Source organism: Agelaius phoeniceus, chromosome 9, assembly GCF_051311805.1.
Source record: "Agelaius phoeniceus isolate bAgePho1 chromosome 9, bAgePho1.hap1, whole genome shotgun sequence".
NCBI classification, from domain to species: domain Eukaryota; kingdom Metazoa; phylum Chordata; class Aves; order Passeriformes; family Icteridae; genus Agelaius; species Agelaius phoeniceus.
The window spans coordinates 9589910-9608279 of record NC_135273.1 but is presented as its reverse complement, the minus strand read 5'-3'; the positions used below and the strand labels follow the sequence as shown (position 1 = coordinate 9608279).

General features: G+C 40.8%; 1 long non-coding RNA gene across 15 annotated transcripts in view; it reads left to right on the top strand.

Annotated features, from left to right (window-relative positions):
* Window positions 1-18370, top strand: part of LOC143694762 (uncharacterized) — a 97122-nt gene that overhangs the window by 61419 nt on the left and 17333 nt on the right. For 10 of the 15 annotated variants that reach the window (XR_013183437.1, XR_013183441.1, XR_013183438.1 and 7 more), the window contains one exon: window positions 14534-14696. The exons of 3 other annotated variants lie outside the window; for them this stretch is intronic. This is a non-coding gene — a long non-coding RNA (uncharacterized LOC143694762). Of the gene's footprint in view, window positions 1-14533; window positions 14697-15858; window positions 15912-18370 lie in introns of all 15 variants that reach the window. 2 more of the 15 variants (XR_013183435.1, XR_013183432.1) reach the window with 1 other exon arrangement.

The following is an 18370-nucleotide window of genomic DNA, read 5'->3' as shown; positions in this document are numbered from 1 at the left end:
GTCCCTCAGGCAAATGTGGAAATTTTGGTTTCCAAACTCCCTTTGCATTCCTTTTCAGCACTTCTGTTCAAAGGTTACAGTATCTGTAATTTTCTCTGTGACTCCTGCTTGAATGGCCTTTATGAACATCTCAATGCAAACTAAATTTATTAAAAAGAGAAAGAAAAAGAAATTGATAAAAAGAGTTGATAAAATAAATAAAATTATTATTTAACATTTTACATTAATTTATTTACTTTCCTTATGAGTTAAACTCTTCAGTTATGTGATAAAAATAAAAAGAAGTATGACTAGTTCACTTTTCATGAAAATCAATCTTCTGTCTATTCAAATTCTCTGTTATCATGAATTTTCTGTCTAGAGAGAGCTGTGAGCATCCTACTTATTCTCAGCAGAGTTTTCTACAGGTAAACATAGGATAGAAGCTGAATCCATCATTTTGCTGACAGCTGGCTCATTGATGTTGTTATCTTAAGTGTGATTAACCACTCTTCTTCAAATGCTCATTATCTGTTTCAGAAATTGCCTTGTACAGTTTGTAACATCTCAGCAGAGCAAAAGTTACTCTGGCATCATCTTGATTGAATTTTCCTTTACAGTAGTTTTCCATTTGAGTTGATTTATCATGCATTAAAAAAAAATTAATTATGGGCAGATCTCTGGACTCTGCTTAACATTTGCCCAGTCTGAGTCTTGCAGTAAGTTTGAAAATGCTGAGCTGACCATCTCCAGCTTTCTCCACCTGACACCTGGAATTAACCTGAGGTTTGAACTATCTCTGCCATCATGAAATAGCAATTAAAATGCAATTACTCTTTGGCATTGTCACAGAACATCACCTATTCTCAGAACTCCTAAAATGCAAGAAATGAAGGCAAATGACTCTGGTGTGTGAGTAGATGGTGATCTCAGCTGCATGGGTAGTGTGTAAATGAATGTGCTCTTCTCCCACTGCCTTCTAAATCAGGTGTGAAGGCAGTGGGCTGCTAAAATGGAGGAACTTCACTTAATGATGTTGCCTTGTCCCAGCCTGCTACAAGGTAATAATGCAATTAGGAAAGGCTGGCTGAATAATAAGCACACTGTTGTTGTGGGCTATAGGAAGGCGTTTCTTACCATCTCTCAGAAAATGAAGACAGCTTTTCTCAGCTGTACAGAACCATGTCCTTACCAAGCCCTGTGTCTTAGCTATCTTTTCTTTTTTTTTTTTTTCTTTTCTTTTTCTTTTTTTTTTCTTTTCTTTTTCCCTTAAGAAAACCAGAGCTCCTCGTTGCTGAGTCTGAAATGACAGAAAATGGCATTTGGACATGTCTGCTCCTTGCTCCATATCATCCTTCCCCTGACAAAACTGCTGTGATTTAACCTCCCAGAGAGCCTGGGACAAGCAGGAATTCCTGCAATTGGAATGGAAACCTTATCTGTGCAGGGCTGAAGCCTCATCTGTCAGGACAGTCCTGCAGATCCAGAGCAAACCAATTGCTCTTCTAAATGGCTTTGAACTGGGGAGGGTTTAACAGTGTAAAGAAAGCACTCCAGCCATATTTCTCCCTATTTTACTGAAGGATGAGAGGTTCAGGCCTCAGTGTGGATCTTTTCACACAATTCCATTACTTTTACCAAAGCAAGAGCTGGAAGCTATTTTTTATGGAGAAAGCTGTGCATCTTGCACAGTAGCTTGGTTTTCAAACCACTCTGGGAGATTTCAGACATGTATCTTCCATTTGCTTTAACACACTGATTGTAATGCAAGATATATGCCTGAATCCCACAGGCTGCTCTGGAAGTCCCAACTACAGAGTGTGATTTAAAACCCACCGAGATCAGATCTCTCAACTGATGTCAATGGGTCCCAAAGTAAAAGAGGTTTCTGAATTTGATGTACCTGTAAATGCAGGATCTCAGGCAGTTCACAGTGACCCATTCTTCAGTTCAGGCAGACTTTAGTGCCAGAGTTAGAGAGCAGTGGCATTTTCCAGGCTGCTGGGTGATGAATGATTTAACAGCCACAAATACAGTGAAGTCTTTAGTGCAATCACTGTTAGAAATAGGTCAGGGAGGGGGGAGGTTGTCTAAGAGGCATTTTCTGGGATTACAAGGATTGAAGAAAATACTCAGAAACACAGGAAAGATTTTGAGATGGTACCTTAAATAAATGGAAAAGTCAGTAACACATTTTAAACCCTTTTTGTACACAACTTAGTTTCTCAGCTACTTTTCTACACCTGAAAGACCCAAGATTAGTTTCAGCTAGTAAGACATGAGTTGGGAACACTGGTGTTCTCAGTCATACAGAAAAGCTTTGCAGGGATCTGTTTGCTTTCAGTTTCAACTCAAGGTTTATCTGCCTGTGAGGAAAGATTCCCCCACAGAGAGCAGGAGGGACTGTTTTCATTTGGAAATGTAAGAAGGGAAAAGAAATAGGGCCCTGGGAAATGTGGAGTGTTTGTTTTTCTTTGTATGGGGGATGTGGTCTCTCCCAAGTCACTAAAATTTTCCCTCCTGTTTGCAAGGACACTGCTGTCTGTTTCTTCTGCAGGCAGGAAGATGTAGCTTTGATGTCCATGAGCACCCAAAAGGAAGATATTGCCCTCTCTGTAGGCTGATGGGGAGCATTTGGTATGTTTTAACCATGGAGAACATAAGATTTGATTTTGTGAGTCTGTGGAGCACAGCAGGGAGACAGCAAAAGTGCTCCTCATGTTCCAGGGAAAGGGCTGGGGTCTCTGTGGCTCTGTGTTCACAGCTGAGGGAGTGGTGTAACTGTGCATCTGCCAGTTGATATATTGGAGAGTTTAATTAATCATTTAATAGACTAAGTCACCACAGCACTGTGACCATCCTTAGCTCCAGAGGGTGGCTGAAGCCCAGAGAGTTTAGTTTAGATGATGCTGAATTTCTTGCCAGCCCTTTGAGAAAACCAACAGCAGGAGAGTTAACAGCTGTGCTTTGCAAGAAGCAGGCACCTTTTCCTTTTTAACAAAAGTTAACTTTAAAAGTTATATTTTGGATTTTAATTTGTCTTTTTTTTCCCCCCATGAGTTTTCACAGCTCCACCATTCTGACAAATCAGTCACACTCCTCTAGTGGAAATAACTAGATGGAAACTGTTTCTAGTGGAAACAACTGAGAGTGGGCATCACTGTCAGCAGGTATCTGCAGGCTAAGGTCATGGTCTTGTGAATTTAAACTACGCAAATATGATAGAAATGAGTTCGATCATCAGGAAAATCCAGCAAACACTTGACAGGTCTGAATGTGTGGTGCAGAACAGAGAACCCTCATTTCTATGAAAAGATGACAGTATTTTGAACAGTTCTTGTGTTTCCAGACTTTCCAGAGGGACTTGGAGCAAAAAAAAAAAAAAGGTACCTATTTGGGGATTTGGTGTTATGTTCTTTAGCCTGTTTTATTGAAAGGAATATGAGTCATTTGAAAATCATAAAGTAAATTAATGACTGTGACTGAAACTGAAGACAGCTCTCTCTAGAACAAGTGCTAAGTTTCTTCAGGCAAGGAGCTGATTTCTCAGCAATGGTGTTACTCCACTGGTGGTGCACAGACTTAGGTAGTCATGGACTACAAAGTCTTCCACAAAGTTAGAAAACAATGGATGCTCAGCTTAGGAGAAATGTGCAACTTGACAATGTTTACTTTTTTTCTATTTGTAATTCTAACTATTCACAGGCAGATGCTTTTGGATTTGTGTGTCTATTTAAACATGCGTACACTTCTATCTATACTTACACATACCTCCCACCCACTCTTTTTATGGAATATGAATCCAACTTGTGATTGAAGGAAAGCCCTCATATTTTATGTGAAGCAGTGGTGAGCTGTCAGAGAATGGCATCATAGGTTGTTGTGACAGGTTAGTCAGAGAACTGACATGTTCGAGAGAAGTTCTCTCTCCATCTGAACATGCTGGAAAGCTGACAGGATCATAGTTACATGTAGAGTTTGGAAAGAAGTATCCAGGCGTAGGAAATCCCATTATAGACTTCTGGCTGTATCAGAATATTTCTCCATATACCTACAGGATTGTTATATATGTCTTGTGTATGCTCTAGATTAGATCTCACAAGATAAAAACTTGTTCTATACTGTTGACTTTAACAGAGATATCCAAATTCATGTCAGCTGATTATGTGTTGTATTAAATATATAAAATTAAGATCAAAGTGTATCTTGTTTATAAGATATCTAGGTGGTTATTTTGTAATTCAAGCTAGTTCTCTAGGTAGGTTTGGTGTTTGGGACTTTCTCCACATCCCTGTATATACATGGCTAAAATCAGCTTTTTTCCTTAGCTCCACCAGAGCAGATGCAAATTTGGTGCATCAGAAGATAGTGCTGTTGCTTTCATTAACATTTCTTCCACAGAAAAAAAACTCTAACCCAAAACCTTAAATAACCATCGAATATAATTTTTTTTTCCTATTTCTGTGGTTGTTGGGTCTAAACAAACACACAGAGAAAAGCAATAAGGTGGATATTGATGGTAGGGGAAAGAAAGCACCCACTCATCAATGCTCCCTGATATTACTCTTTCTAGATTTAATTTCAAACCATCCAATGTTTATCCCATCTCAAATATCTCATTTCACCTGAAGTTTGTACGGTATTACAAGAAGGAAGGGCCAGAGTCTAAGATTTCTAGACAAAGTCTTGTAGCCTTTCCTTCTTATCCTTGTTTTTGTTTTTGTTAATTCACTTTCTGTTTTCAGAGAAGCAGAACCATTTCCCAAACAGTATTGCTGTGAACAACAACTTGAGGACTGAGTCCTGTGCCAAGTCCCTGGTAGGATGGGGAGTTTTTGAACCATCCCATTGCTAATCAAAAAATCTGGTGACATCCTGCCAACCCCATCCTTGTCATCTGCTGCTCCCTCTGCACACACATTGATCAGCTCAGCAGCATATTCTTCCTGCTGTGCACAAAATTTCTTTTCCTTTGCTAACAGCCAAAGAAAGGAGGGATAGACAGATTTAGGACTCTTGGCTCATTTTATCTGGCTCATGACAGATATATTCTCAAATTGGTCTTGTAAGTCACTTTTTCCTAACTAGAAATGACTTTTTACAATGGTTTTATATCTTTCTAGCCTGCTGCTCTGTTTTTCTACCCCAGGTTCATTTTCCCAGGCTCTTTCTTAGGGTTTGATTCTGAAAAGGGAAACAATTTTCCTTTAGGAAAGTAGTAAAGGAGACAAGCACATCCCACTCTTTTCAGACCACAACTGTTCATGTTTTAAACTGGTCAAATCACAGTAGAGGAGGATCTGTCCCAAAATGCAAACACTACTAGAGAAAATATGTGATGAAATTCCTTATCTTTTCCTGAACATAAAGAGTGGCATCTCCTCCTTGGGCACAATGGCTCCCAGAGGTTTTGTTGCTTCTCCACCCGTTACTCAACAGTCATTGTTCCCTCCTTGCCTCCCCTTCTACCACAAAAACACAATGCAGCAGGAGGATTATGAAAGCAGAAATCCCCTTGGACAACTCAGATCAAGGATGACAAACTACTGCTCATAAAGCATAGCTGGAATCATTCCCACGAGCAGGGAAAGGTTAGTGAGTGTGAATGCCTGTGGAGAGCTTGTCCATAGGGATTGATAATTTTGAGTGACACAGGATTTTCCAAGTGAATGCAGCAAAAGGAAAAGTGCCTTGCAAACAAGCAGCTTATTTCTCTTTTAGGCTGAGGCCACTCTGCCAAGTTTTGAAATCACAAACAGGGCTAAAAAATTCATTTGATTACATGACTATTAGAAGCAGGTCACATGGGTACTCGGCCTCACAGTGCTGGACAGGCATCAGGCATCCAAATATTCAAACAGTTGTAGATAACAGAATCAAATAAACTTTCTGCAGCAGTGACTTTACAATCTAAAAAGGGAGAGTTCTCAAAACATAGTAAAAGGCTGAATTTAAGAGTTTAAGTCTTTTTTATAAGTATATGGATTAAGTATTCTCAGAAATTGAGTTCAACAATTGCTGCTTCATCCAGCACTGATTCTACCTTAGGAAATACAGCATGTAGTGGTTGTGCTGATATCAGTGTGTTCCACTTCTTTGCTCTGGTCTGAACCAGAGCTCTCTGTGTGTGTGCCACTGGTCCTGTGCTGCTCAGCACAGCAGAGATCTTGCTAATATTTACTGGGGACAGAAATCCCTTCCTGATCAGCCCTGTGCTGCCACAGCTGTCAAGCACCACCACCACAGCACAGTGTTAAGTGACAATGGCTGACAAAGGGGAAGCCCCTGACAGTCAAACAGGGATTTTTCACTGGTTATCCTTAGAGTTGTCTCTAAATGCTCCCTTTAGGTACTTGCCTCTTGTTGGTAATCTACAAGCTGGGCATCTGCTCCAATGTGGAATGGTGGGCAAGATATTGTACAAATATGTCATAATCAAATGGAAAAAACTTCCAGAGGACAATCCTTGACTTTTCAGAGGTTTCTCTTTCTGTGGACCATAGAGGTAGTCAGGGACAAAACCAGGCTAGATATTCAACCTGCAGACAGCTGGCTAGAGAGTCACCTTACTTCTAAATGTCTAAGTGAAATATATGCCCATTTTGACTGCAGATTACTTGGGACATCACAGACACTTTCATACTTTGCAGTGCACTTTTTAGTCAGGGTTTTGGTTAACTACCTGTTTTCTTTCAGAATACTGCAGCATAGGATAAACTCATTAGTTCATCCATTTGATTCAAGTTAAGGAAGGAGAAGGACTGTAATGTATAGAAAGTCAAGTTAGTCTTCCTTCTGGGCACTTTAAAATAATGGGGCAAGAGACTTTCCAAAAAGATCCAATAAACAAAAGTCAACGTGTGCCCATAAGGAAACAGGTACTGGAAGGAGCAAGAAAGATCATAGATTATCAAGTACTGCTCTCTTTTGCCTTGGGTTAGAAGGGTAAAGAAATATGGTGTCTTGCTTTCTCTGCCTGTGTGGCATGGTCCTGGCAAGAGATAATGTATCAAATGCTTTAGGAAGCACTATAAGATCATTTTTGTTAGTTAAAATTTGTTGCAATTTGGATCATTAAGCAATTTTCCACTTAGCTTTGTCTTAAAAGAAAACACATTAAAAGGCCATCAAAATTGCTGATATCATGCTTGTTATCTGAAAATAATGGTTGGCATTGGAGAGAGGGCTATTGGATTTTGGCAAATTAACCTCACAACTGACAATGAATGCCACATGTTTGCTGAGAACCTAGTTTTACAACTTGATTTATAGAAGTAAATTTCTCTAAAAATTTCACACTTGCGATGCTCAATAAATATAGAACATAAAGTCCCACAAGGTAAAGGTAACTTTCCCCCACCCAGGAACCTGGTTTTGTGGAAATGTATAATAGAAAGGCAAATGTGTATTTCCACACCTTTGGGAAGGCTGCTTTTCCAACTTTCAGAAGTCTTAAATGCATATTTGTGGGGTGGGAGGGAATGACCATAACCTAAGAGGGATGTTATGTTTCTTCTATGCTTTTCTCCAGTTTGAAGTAATAAAATTTTAACACCCACTAAAGCTTATCCTGCAGCACAGACATTCATAACTCTGCATTGTGTGAAGTATATTTTTGCTTTGTTTTAAACCAACTTCCTGTTAAAAAACTATAAACACCTCCTAGTCTGTGTTTTGCTGGAGGCAAACCTTTCATATGCCACACAAGATTTAATAGACCTCTCTCCTGCAGCACCTCCTTCCCCCCATCCATCTCATTTCCAGACTAGGCACCAAACTGATGTAATCCTTTTTTATGTCAAACTACTCTACACCATCATAAAAGCACTGAAATCCTGTGAAATTACCCAGGTGAGGGCGAGTTCAGACATAAAAAGTATTGAATATGGAACACATCCAGAAAACCTGATAAATGTTATAAACTAACACATTTTCTTTGCTCCCATGTGAACAATTAGCCACGTCTTACGAGCAAGATGGATAAGAAAATGAATATGTTCTAGAGGAGCTACTGCACAGTTCACTGTGACTCTCCTCTGCCTTCTGACTGCCTCAGAGCTCCTGTGGCTGCCAGGCTGGGGGATTAAACCATGGGCAGCTTTATGCTCCCATGGGAACTGGGGGTGAGATGATTTTAGCCACAGGGAGGAAATCCACAGCTTGTGCAAGACACACAGCCTGGTGGCTCTCAGTCAACATTCGTGACTTGTCTGCTTCTCCAGAGCCCACGGGCCATGGGAGTGGCTTGGGTTCAGGTCCTCCCAGGTCCTTGTCTCACAGAGCCTACAGAAGCCTTCCTGGCCCCATCAGAAGCTGAACAAAATTCCTTTAAATGGACTACTCCATTTGAGCTCTCTGTAGAATCAGAGAACCATCAAGCTTGGAAGAGATCTTTTAAGATCATCAAGTCCAGCTGTCGGTCCAGCACTGCCACTGTAACCCTTAAACCGCATCACAAAGCACCAGAGCCAGATGTCTCTTAACACCTCCAGGGTGTTTTGGTGCCTGTCAATCTACAGACGAGTTTCAATTCTGCCTTTGAATTTCTCACCCTCCTGAAGTACCTATTCACTTCTCTTCCAGCAGATCCAGCACAAGAAAGCAGATACTCCTCTGTCTCTGAGCTAACATCTTGCAACAACAAGTGGATTCAACTCTGACTCTCTTCAGCATAAGATAAAAATATCAAACCAAAGTGTGGAATGGATGGATTTGAGATCCCAGTAAGAAGATACTCCTTGTAGCTGTGTATTTTGCACTTAAATACCTGTTGCTGAGTTGCAGCCACTTCTGGGACAGGGAGCAACCTGCCAGAGCAGGATAGAGGTGGAATAGAAAGTTTGAATGGAAACAATAAGACAGAAGTTTTTATAGCAGCACAGAGAACTTTAAACCTTACTGAGCCTGTGCATCAGTGAACAAATTGAGTCAGTGAACATTTAAGCTGTGTGATATTTGACATTACTTTTTCTCAACACCCACTGAGTCAAACAGATGATTTTGAGGCTGGAGCCTAAAATTCTGAGGGGTTTACACCAGAGGATCAGTTCTATGAGCTACTGCCCATTGTTACAGGAGCTGCAGAATTTTACTTTTTTACACTTTCAACAGCTACATGAACACAAACAGGAAACTTTCTGCTTTTTACACTTGCCATGAAAAGGAGAGATGGTCAGAAAAATTCCCATGCCTGAAAGAAATCCCCAATGGACTTTGAAAGGCACTTTTACTGTTTTGGCTATCTGAGGGCAGCTCTTCTGCAAATCCCACCTCAGTATATGGATAAGAATCACTCTGGTGTTCATTCCTACTTCACATAATTTCGTAGGAGGTGGTCTCTGGATCTACAGGTCTCATCTATGACTCAGAGCAATGTTTTTGTAAAACCCTGTGGATTAAACAGCACTGATTTACTCTGAAAACATCTCAGGTCTTGCTGAGCAACTGAAGAACTGAAAATATGTCCAGGAAGGTGCAGATGGAGCTGGCTGACTCAAGACTACACCCTGGATTACAGACATCATGAGGACCATGAGAAATGGTTTGATTAGAAGAAGCTGAGAAAGTTTGCATCTAATACCCAGCAGAGAAGAAAAAGTTTCCCAAAAAAGATTTGAGAAAAAAAAGATCTCCATTCCAACCTTTTCTGTAGAAAGCAGGACTGTTTATTTTTCCTTGGGGAAAAAATGAAAAAGTTGAAATTTTTCTACATTTTTAAATTGTAGAACAATACCCTATTAGGAAAAAAAGCTGAAAAATCATCAGAAATTGATGGACAAAATGTTTTCTTTTGAAAGTAACATCATCACTTTTACATAACACCAGTGGAGGGAATGCTACTTTAAAAGTGAAAAGCAGCACTTACCTTAGAAGGTCCTACTCTTACCTATTCTGTCAAAGATTTTATAATGATTTTTAAGTGGAAAAAATAGGATAAAAATGACCTTTGCAAATGAGAGTATTAAATACTGTCCTAAGCAAGAAGAAAAACCCCTTTTTCCTATAAAAATCTCATTTCATCAAGTCATTATTACACCTCTTATTAGTAAAATTACATTTTAGACTTGTCAGGAGGGGAACTTATTCAGTTTGCAGTATTATTACCCCCCACTGCAAATCATTTTTCTTCTGGAAAAAATGCACCAAGCATTAGACTAATCCCTGTGTTTCTTTCATAGCTCAGCACTATAGAGGCATAAAGTCAAAATTGGCCAAAGATCCAACTCAAAGCCCATTAAAAATCAATGAAAAGCTTTGGCATAGGCTTCTAGTGTGGGTTACCTCCCCACTGACTACAAATGAAATTAATCTGTCAGGCAACAATAATACAGTGATATAATTAACTTGCTTAGAATACAATCATTTTAAGTTTCATTAAAAGTGATGAGTTTCTTTCAATTATGTTGCCAAGATGCATTTTATTGTTGTTTGCTTGTTTGCTGTTGAAAAAGGAAATAAATCCTTTTTTTAGTTCATTTCCCCCTGGACTGGGGATTGTTGCTGTAATGAAGTCCAACTTCCAGGGTCACGCTTGAGAATGTAGTGACAAATGGGGATATCTGTACAACAGGGAAATAGCAGCCATTTTCTTACTGGAGCCAGAAGCATGCACATTTCACCCAAAAGTTAATGAGAACTCAATGCAATATTGATTCTGCCTGAGCACCAGTTCCAGTGGTAAGCTGGTATTACAATGAGACATTGCACAAATTTTCCAAAGAGAGATGGGCTGTTGGGGGAAAGCTTGGGCCCAGAGTCTGGAGAGACCATGGCTTTGGGCACCTTTGATCTGGAAAACTCCCTGACAGACAGGTTGCTGTCTTGTACCTTAGGATTTCATTGGGATTTGCAAACTCAATAGCTCTCACTGACTTCCCAGTGCAGTGGTTGAATTGTGCCTTCTCTTGGGGCAAGAACTAGAAATAAGAAGTAACTGCCTCCTCTGCTGCAGTCCTTCCCTTCTCAGCAGGATCTCAGGCCACTTCTGACTGTCTGCTTGTGACTTCTTTCCAGCCCAGATCTCACATCTCACCAGGGTGACAGGGACTGGGGAGGTTTGCTCTTCTCCTGCCTAAACAACGCTTCTCGCCTGCAGATCTTAATGACAATTACAGAGGAGAGCTGCACCAAGCCACAGATGGGGGAAAAGAGCATTAAATAAAGATGAGAGTGGATCAAGCAGAGCTATGAGAAACTTGGCAGGTTTGATTCCCACAGGTTCACAAGAGCATCTTCAGCTGCGATCCACTGAACAGCTGCCAAAGTCACAGGGGTGATTCCAGCCTGGGCTACAGAGGAGGAGAGGCCACCTGGGTGTGAATTTCCCTTTTATTCCTTCCCTGTCACATTTTTATGCACATTAAGGTTCATATTCCTCTCCCCTTTCTTTTACTTTGCAATCTCTTACTTGAAAATATCAAGCAAAGTTTATGGTTTTCAATAGAACACAATAGTCCAGGATGGAATATAGTCAGCTTTCACAGAGGTCTAGATGGACTGGTTTTGACTTCATAACCTAACAACAGATATCTCTTTATTCTTTGAAAAATCAAAGCTGCAAGATGCCTGGAAGTATAAAGATTACACAACACTAACAGTTGGAAAAAGAGTCAGATGTATCTTTAAGCATAAACATTGGCTACATAAGTAGAGCTCTTGTAAAGAATGAACTGCAGGGTGTGGGGAGGAATTTTGTTTGTGCTGATCTGGAAGAATTTAGAGAAATGGAATAAAGGAGGAAAAAAGTGCATGTATGTATTTTTAATGTGGGTAAACTTACTCTCTTTTCACATTTTTAGCAGTTATTTTAATACCAAAATCTAGCTTAATTTTTCATAGGGTAAAATTACCATTTAGATGGCAAAGAAATAAACCAGAAAAGTTCCAGTTTGAGAAAGCTGACATAAGATGTTATCGTGTCCCTGCCAGTTCTTTCCTGCCTCTTCCTCGCCCCCAAGATATGCCACATGACACATTCAGTCAAACACCTTCAGCTGCTCTAGAAATCAATTTTTAGGCAAAAATTTCTATTCATCTGAGAGGGCTTGCCTGGGTCACCCAAATCTGGTATTGGATGTACAGTTCTGCTCCATTCTTCTAGACAGCAAGCTTCCCATGACATGGGCAAGTTCTCCAGTGCATTGCCAGTGCCTTCCCACCCCTCCAAAGGAAAAGTTAGTGTCCTTTGTTTGGCCAGGTTTTGCTTTGTCTGGTACCCACAGAGCACTGAGCTGTGTAATACACACTTCTAAAATAAAGGGACCAGAAACTGGGTATTAGTCCATTTTTGTAGGAACACGATGGATATCACTGCCAGAAGAAAAGGTAGGATATTGTTCCCTAAAGGCATCAGGAAACCATTGCAGATTTCACTTTTCAGCTTCATGTTTGCAGGACCTGTCACTTACAGCTGTAATTTAAATAGCTCCTTGCTGTTTCTTGTATTTTCTGGTCCTTACTTTTAGTCCAACTCAGAAGGCAGCACTTACTCACATGTGCTATTTTGCAGTGACCCCTCTTAAAAATGGAATAAAAAGATGAGCTGGCAGAAGTGAGCAGAAACTACAGTGACTGGGCAATAACATTCTTCTGCCCTGGTGGATACTTGTAAGGAGGGTGAAAGATACAGCTGACCTTTTAAACTCTGATTTAGATCTCTTCTGCTTCGGATTTCCACAGGATCTTTCTCCATTCTGTGCAATGTTTAATGTATGTGATGGCTGGCAAGGAACTGCCTTGTTACATCTGACTCAGTATTCAGCAAATATCCAAAGGGCTGAATGCTACTCTAATTACAACCTATTTGCCTCAAACTTCTCTGTGCTTTCCTCTGTGCCTGCTATTTATGCCTTGCCATTATCTCAGATGTTATCCCTCCCCGTTCCCTCTGCTGCTGCTGGATCTGTTACCAGCTCAGTAGGTCACTGTGAATTTTACAGGGAGCAGCAGGACCAGGGACTTGTCTGAGGGGCACTGGGGTTTTCCCTGGGGAGCCTGGGGTGTCCAGTGCAAACAGCACTGGGCTTGCAGTTTGGGGCAGGGTAACTGAGGATGAGGGGTGAAATATCCTGTCATTATTCTGCTCCATGGCAGAGCTGTGAGCAGAAGGTGCCTAGGGCTATGCAGCCACTTGCAGTGGGGCACTTCATGTGAAACATGCAGGATGGAGGGGGCAGCATGTATTTCTGAATGTGTTTGGTGGTTAGAGGCACAAGATGGGCCTACCCCAGACATGGCAAGTACCACATGGAGTTCTGTGTGAGTTCTGAGTACAGCTTGAATGCATAAGGAATCACTGCTCTTTCTCGCATCCATTTAGTCTGCTGTGATGGAATTTGTATCTTTATTGTCCTACCTTTGAAAAACCCCAAACAACACCTTTGCTCCAGTATTTAATGTGGTCAAGAGAAAGCTTAGGATAGAGGAACTACCATGAGGATGGTGGTGTTGTCCCCCCTGCTCTTTGGCACCTTTTTTTAGCTCATGTTGTCATGGGGAAGTGGGAGAGGCAGAGATCACCTTTACACCAAGTACCTGTCATGGGTTGGTATGGATGGATTTGATTCCTCAGCACTGCAGCCACCTGTGCTGTGGCAATGTTTAATTAAAGACAGGAACACTGTCAGCAGCTGTCTCTTGCTCCCAGCTCAGGATTAATGTCAGAGAGGATTGTATCCTCACTGCTTTCAAGCCATCAGCCCCTGTCAGCTCTCATGGGCATCTTGAGGCTTTGTTGCTTCCTCATGCTTTGAGACCTTCAGGATTTGGGGAAGAAGCTCAGAAATTACGTCCTTTATTCAAAATCCTTCTTATCCACCAATACATTAAAAATTATGTGTTTTTAAAAAAGGCTGTCAGGAAAATAATCCCACTGACATGAAGTCTTCAGGCCAAGTGCTAAAATTAAGTCATGACGTGAGCAATTCTGAACTGGAGAGTGTATTGGTTTCCTTGCATAACAGACTTATCTAGGTGTATTAATTCACCATTCAGACACTCCTCTCTAGTATGCCCTGGCTGGCCTCTTCCCCCAGCTAAGTTGCATTTAACTAAAATGCTTGAAAAGAACATGCAGGGGAGGCAATTTCCAACCAATGCCTCCAACTCAGCACCCCAGAACACATTAGCATCCCACTATTGTTGTTTTCACACACAAATTGCTCCATTTTCCAAGTCTGACAGATTAGCAGACAAAGCACGAAGCTTTTGCTGAAAAACAGTGGAAATCATTAAGTAAGATTTGGGGTTAGTTTCTTTCTGGGAAAATCCATGCAAAGCATTATTTAGTATTTTGTAACAATAATCTACCTTTGTGTACAGGCTGCAGGGCAGGTTTAGCTCCAGGTGCTCTGTGGCTCCTCTTTGGCCACGCTTGGCAGCCAGCCCAACCTCTCTGAGGCCCTGACTTGGCCAGGGCTGCTGTGGGGTGGAAATGTCATTGTTTCCAGTCAGCTTTATTTTCTAGGCAATTCTTTTTTACTTCAGTCTCAGAGTTCTTTACTTAAATTAAAACTAAGAAGACACGTTTAAATCTCTTCCACACTTTCCTTTTTAGTCCTGTCCTGCTGTGATTTACTGGATGCTGTAAACCACAAATTTCTGGCTGGGAAACCCATGGCTGAGATGAAGACAATGGAGGCTGAGGTTTTCTGGGAAGGGAGCCTGTCTTGTTTCAATCCAGCTCATACTTTAAGAGTGCTTGCCACCTTCCGGTTTTGGTAAGGATAACAAGTGTTTAAATGTGGCATATTGAGGAAATCAAGTGTAAAAATGCTGGTCCTGATCCTAATTCCCCTGCAGCAAATGAGAGGTTTTCAAGATGTCATAATGCTCATTGGAGAGTTTTGAAGCAAAAGGATGGGTTTGGGTATTTTTCCTTTTTTATTTTTTTTTTTTTTTTAGTCAGAATGTAGGAATGACGTCTGACAAGAAAGAAATAAAAGAAATCTTTTAAATTAAATACTTCATTTGATGCTATTGGCAGTGTTGGAAAGTGCCCTTTAACCATTATGTAAAGCATTCATGAAAGCAAGAAGAATGGACAGTTAATTTTTTTTAAGTGAAATAGGTACAAATCCTTCAAAAGGGAAAGAACTTTGAAATTGGAATTTTTTTTTTCTCACAAAGCTGCCTGCAGATTTTGAGCGGTCTCAGACACTTCTATTCATCTTGTCAGTTGTCAGCACTCAGCCCAATTTCAGGAAGACCATTTAAGAGTATTACATGGGCCATTTGTGTGAGAGGAGAGTGTGCATTATCCCTAAAAAAGCCACTTCAAAATTATGGCACTCAGATAATATGAATAGCACTGCTATCAAAAACCAAAGCATACCTTAGCCAGTCATCTGCAGTTTAGCTGGATGAAAGCATTCCACAGAACACATACATTTGTGGAAGGCTGGCACATGCTTATTCTAATGGCTGTCACATTTGCTTGGCTTGATGTAATTCATACTTAATTTTACATGTCACAGTTCTGTCCAAAAAAATCATTTCTACAGAGATCCTAATTGAAGGCATCAGAGCATTTGAAAACATTCCAGCAGTGTGTGAAGCAGTGTGACTAACATATGCCATTGGATTGTTCAATTTGTTCCTCCCCAGCAAGGGACAATGGGCAGTGAAGCAATTCCTATGGTTGTGCATTTTAATCCCATACACAACTCTGTTTATATTGAAAAAAGCAGGTCAAAGCCAATGCTCCTCACAGGGAGAGAGAAAGGCAGTAAAGTTTCAAGGCTGCACAGTTCTTGGCAGTTCTTATAAGGTTTTTGGCCAAAAAAAAAAAAAAAAAAGGTTGTAAGGTTGTTCTCTTGGATCTAACTTGGTCTTGCACATCTTCACACTGCAACATGCTCCTTGTTTGTCTTTGTTAATTAGAGCACCACCCCAGCACCCAGCACAGCCTGAAGGATGGCTGCAGTCACAGCAAGGTAAGCAGCACCATTTGTTGGTCATGGCCCACTAGGGATGTGTGGGAAGAGAAGGTGAAAATTGGAGGAAATTTGGCAGGTGTGGAACAATTGAGTGATGAGGTGCAGAGCCCCTTGCAGAGGATGCCACGTCTCTGTGTGTGCAAGAATCTACAGGCAATATGTGAAAAGATTGGAAAAATAAACAAAATGAAGTCAGGGCTTTTAGACAGCCCCAACATGGCTTTCATGCAGAAGAGAAGAGCTGGAGGAAAAAGCTGCCAATTCTTTCTGTCCATCACAGGAAAGCAAAACAGGCTCAGAGCCAGTGGGAATAAAGGAAGAACAAGGTACAAGAGGTCTGTGAGGCACAAAGAACTATTTCTGCACCTTCTAATTTTGCAGCTGAAGTTCATTTACTCCCAGGCCTTCACCTGGGACAATGCTCAGAGTTACAATAACATCTTGAACAGGAAGCCCAGATGCCAAGGCACAGTTAGTTGAAGAGGCAGGTGGTTGCTTACCCAGGAGACCAAGTGATGACTGTTCTTAATTTTGCCCCAATTCATCACAAATCCTGCCAGACCCATTTTGGAGCCATGAGGTTTTGTCAGGCTCCCTTCTCTGACCAGTAGACACGTCAGGTTTATCAAAAGTGGGAGCATCCCACCCAGGCTAATTTATGCCTCTCTCTCTCTACCTGGATGAAAAATCAGAGCTGTTCCCACCAAGACTCTCTTGACAGAGCCCTAAAATACATGGGGCTTAGGGGAGTGTAGGTTTGAAGAAAATTCCTCCTGCACAGCCTGCTGCTGTGTAAGGCAGTGCTGACACCCACGAGAGCTCTGCAACAGTGTGTGTGAACTGGGTTTTCCCCTCACTTTCAATGCAGAAATCAGCAGAAATCAGCCTGTTGTGTCTTTGTCCTGGTTGAGCCAATTTTTCTGCCTTCTATTGAGCCATATGAGAATTACCAATGGGAAACTGTGGCAAACATGTTTAGCAGCTTGCTTGTTACACCTCAAATTCCATTCCTTTTCTAGACCAAAACAGGGGACATTTTTCAATTAATATTTGAGTTGGCTGTTAGTAACAAATCTGGCTGCCCATGTTACAGCCACAACAGTTATGTTTGAGCCCTCCCTGACTGTGTAGTTTCTAAATTCAGGAATTAATTCTCTTACCCATAAGAGATAAAATTTTGTGACTGTAGCAATAAAAGCTCTCTGCAGACCTGCAAGATCCCAGGTATCTTCCATCACTACCAGAATCTATCAAATGAAGACTAAGAAACAAATTAATTTGCCAGAAGTATATTTGTACCATCATCCAGAGCAATAAGAACAAATACACCTTTGGAGGCTGAATAATGCTCTAATACAGACAAAAGTATCTGTGCTTTTTGTAGCAATTTTTTTTTACATCCTTAAGATGTTTGATTTCTCAGATTTATCCATGTAAATAATTTCTGCTCAATGTATCCCTTTATAAAAACTGCTAGAATATTGAAAGGAAATTTCATTGCTCATTCAAGTTATACAGTATGTATCTACTCATTATTTGATTGAATAAAATCCAGATTATGAGGACAATATAGCTAAGAGTCCCTCCTGACAATTGTTTCTTTTTCTTTTTTTAATACTTAAATAAACTATTTTCCATGGATGTTCCTGCCAATACACTTGTTCATTCAGAACTTTGGGCTTTATCCCAATTGGCCACTTATTTTTCAGTCAAAAATGGACAGATGCAGGAGGTCAGGATTTTTTAGGGTCAAGCCATAAAAAAGAAATTTTAGCTTCTAGCTATTTCCATGATGTTGAGTGTGCCTTTCATTTTAAGCGTGACTGATCCCACCAGTTCTAGATGACATTTGCAGAAGACAAATTACAAAACTGCTGTGGAATCTGTAGGATTTCTCAGCACATGTGAGGCAACATGAGAGGGGGTACCACAGCATGGCAAAATACCATTCCCATTAAAGGAAGGAACATAGCTGGATTTATCTTGCCACGCATTTGCAGATGAAATGAAAAAGCCTCACAGACATTTAAGGCCATTGGATGATGCCAAATACATGCAAACTTTGCTAGAGATGCCTTCTGTCTGACGACTTCTGCCTGCTGTAACATCTCACAGAGGTGAAAGGACGATTCAGTGTCAGTGAGCGTGGCCATCAGCCAACAGCTTGCAGATGAAATAAAGCTCTCTCTCATAGCAGAAGTACCATATCTGCCTGTATTGTGTTTAACATTGCTACTAAAAGGCTGCACCGCTCTCAAGCACAGGAGTGACAGCACCTGGATTTTTATGTGTGAAGAAGAGCTTCTCCTGAACACATCCTAAAGCCTCTGGAACTTCACAGGAGCATCCATGCAGGCCCTGAGAAGAGCTGTCTGAATATAAACACATTGCTTGCATAAAAACTGTATGCATGCCTTCCTTTGGACATACAGAAGCAGACATGGAGAGAAAAAAAA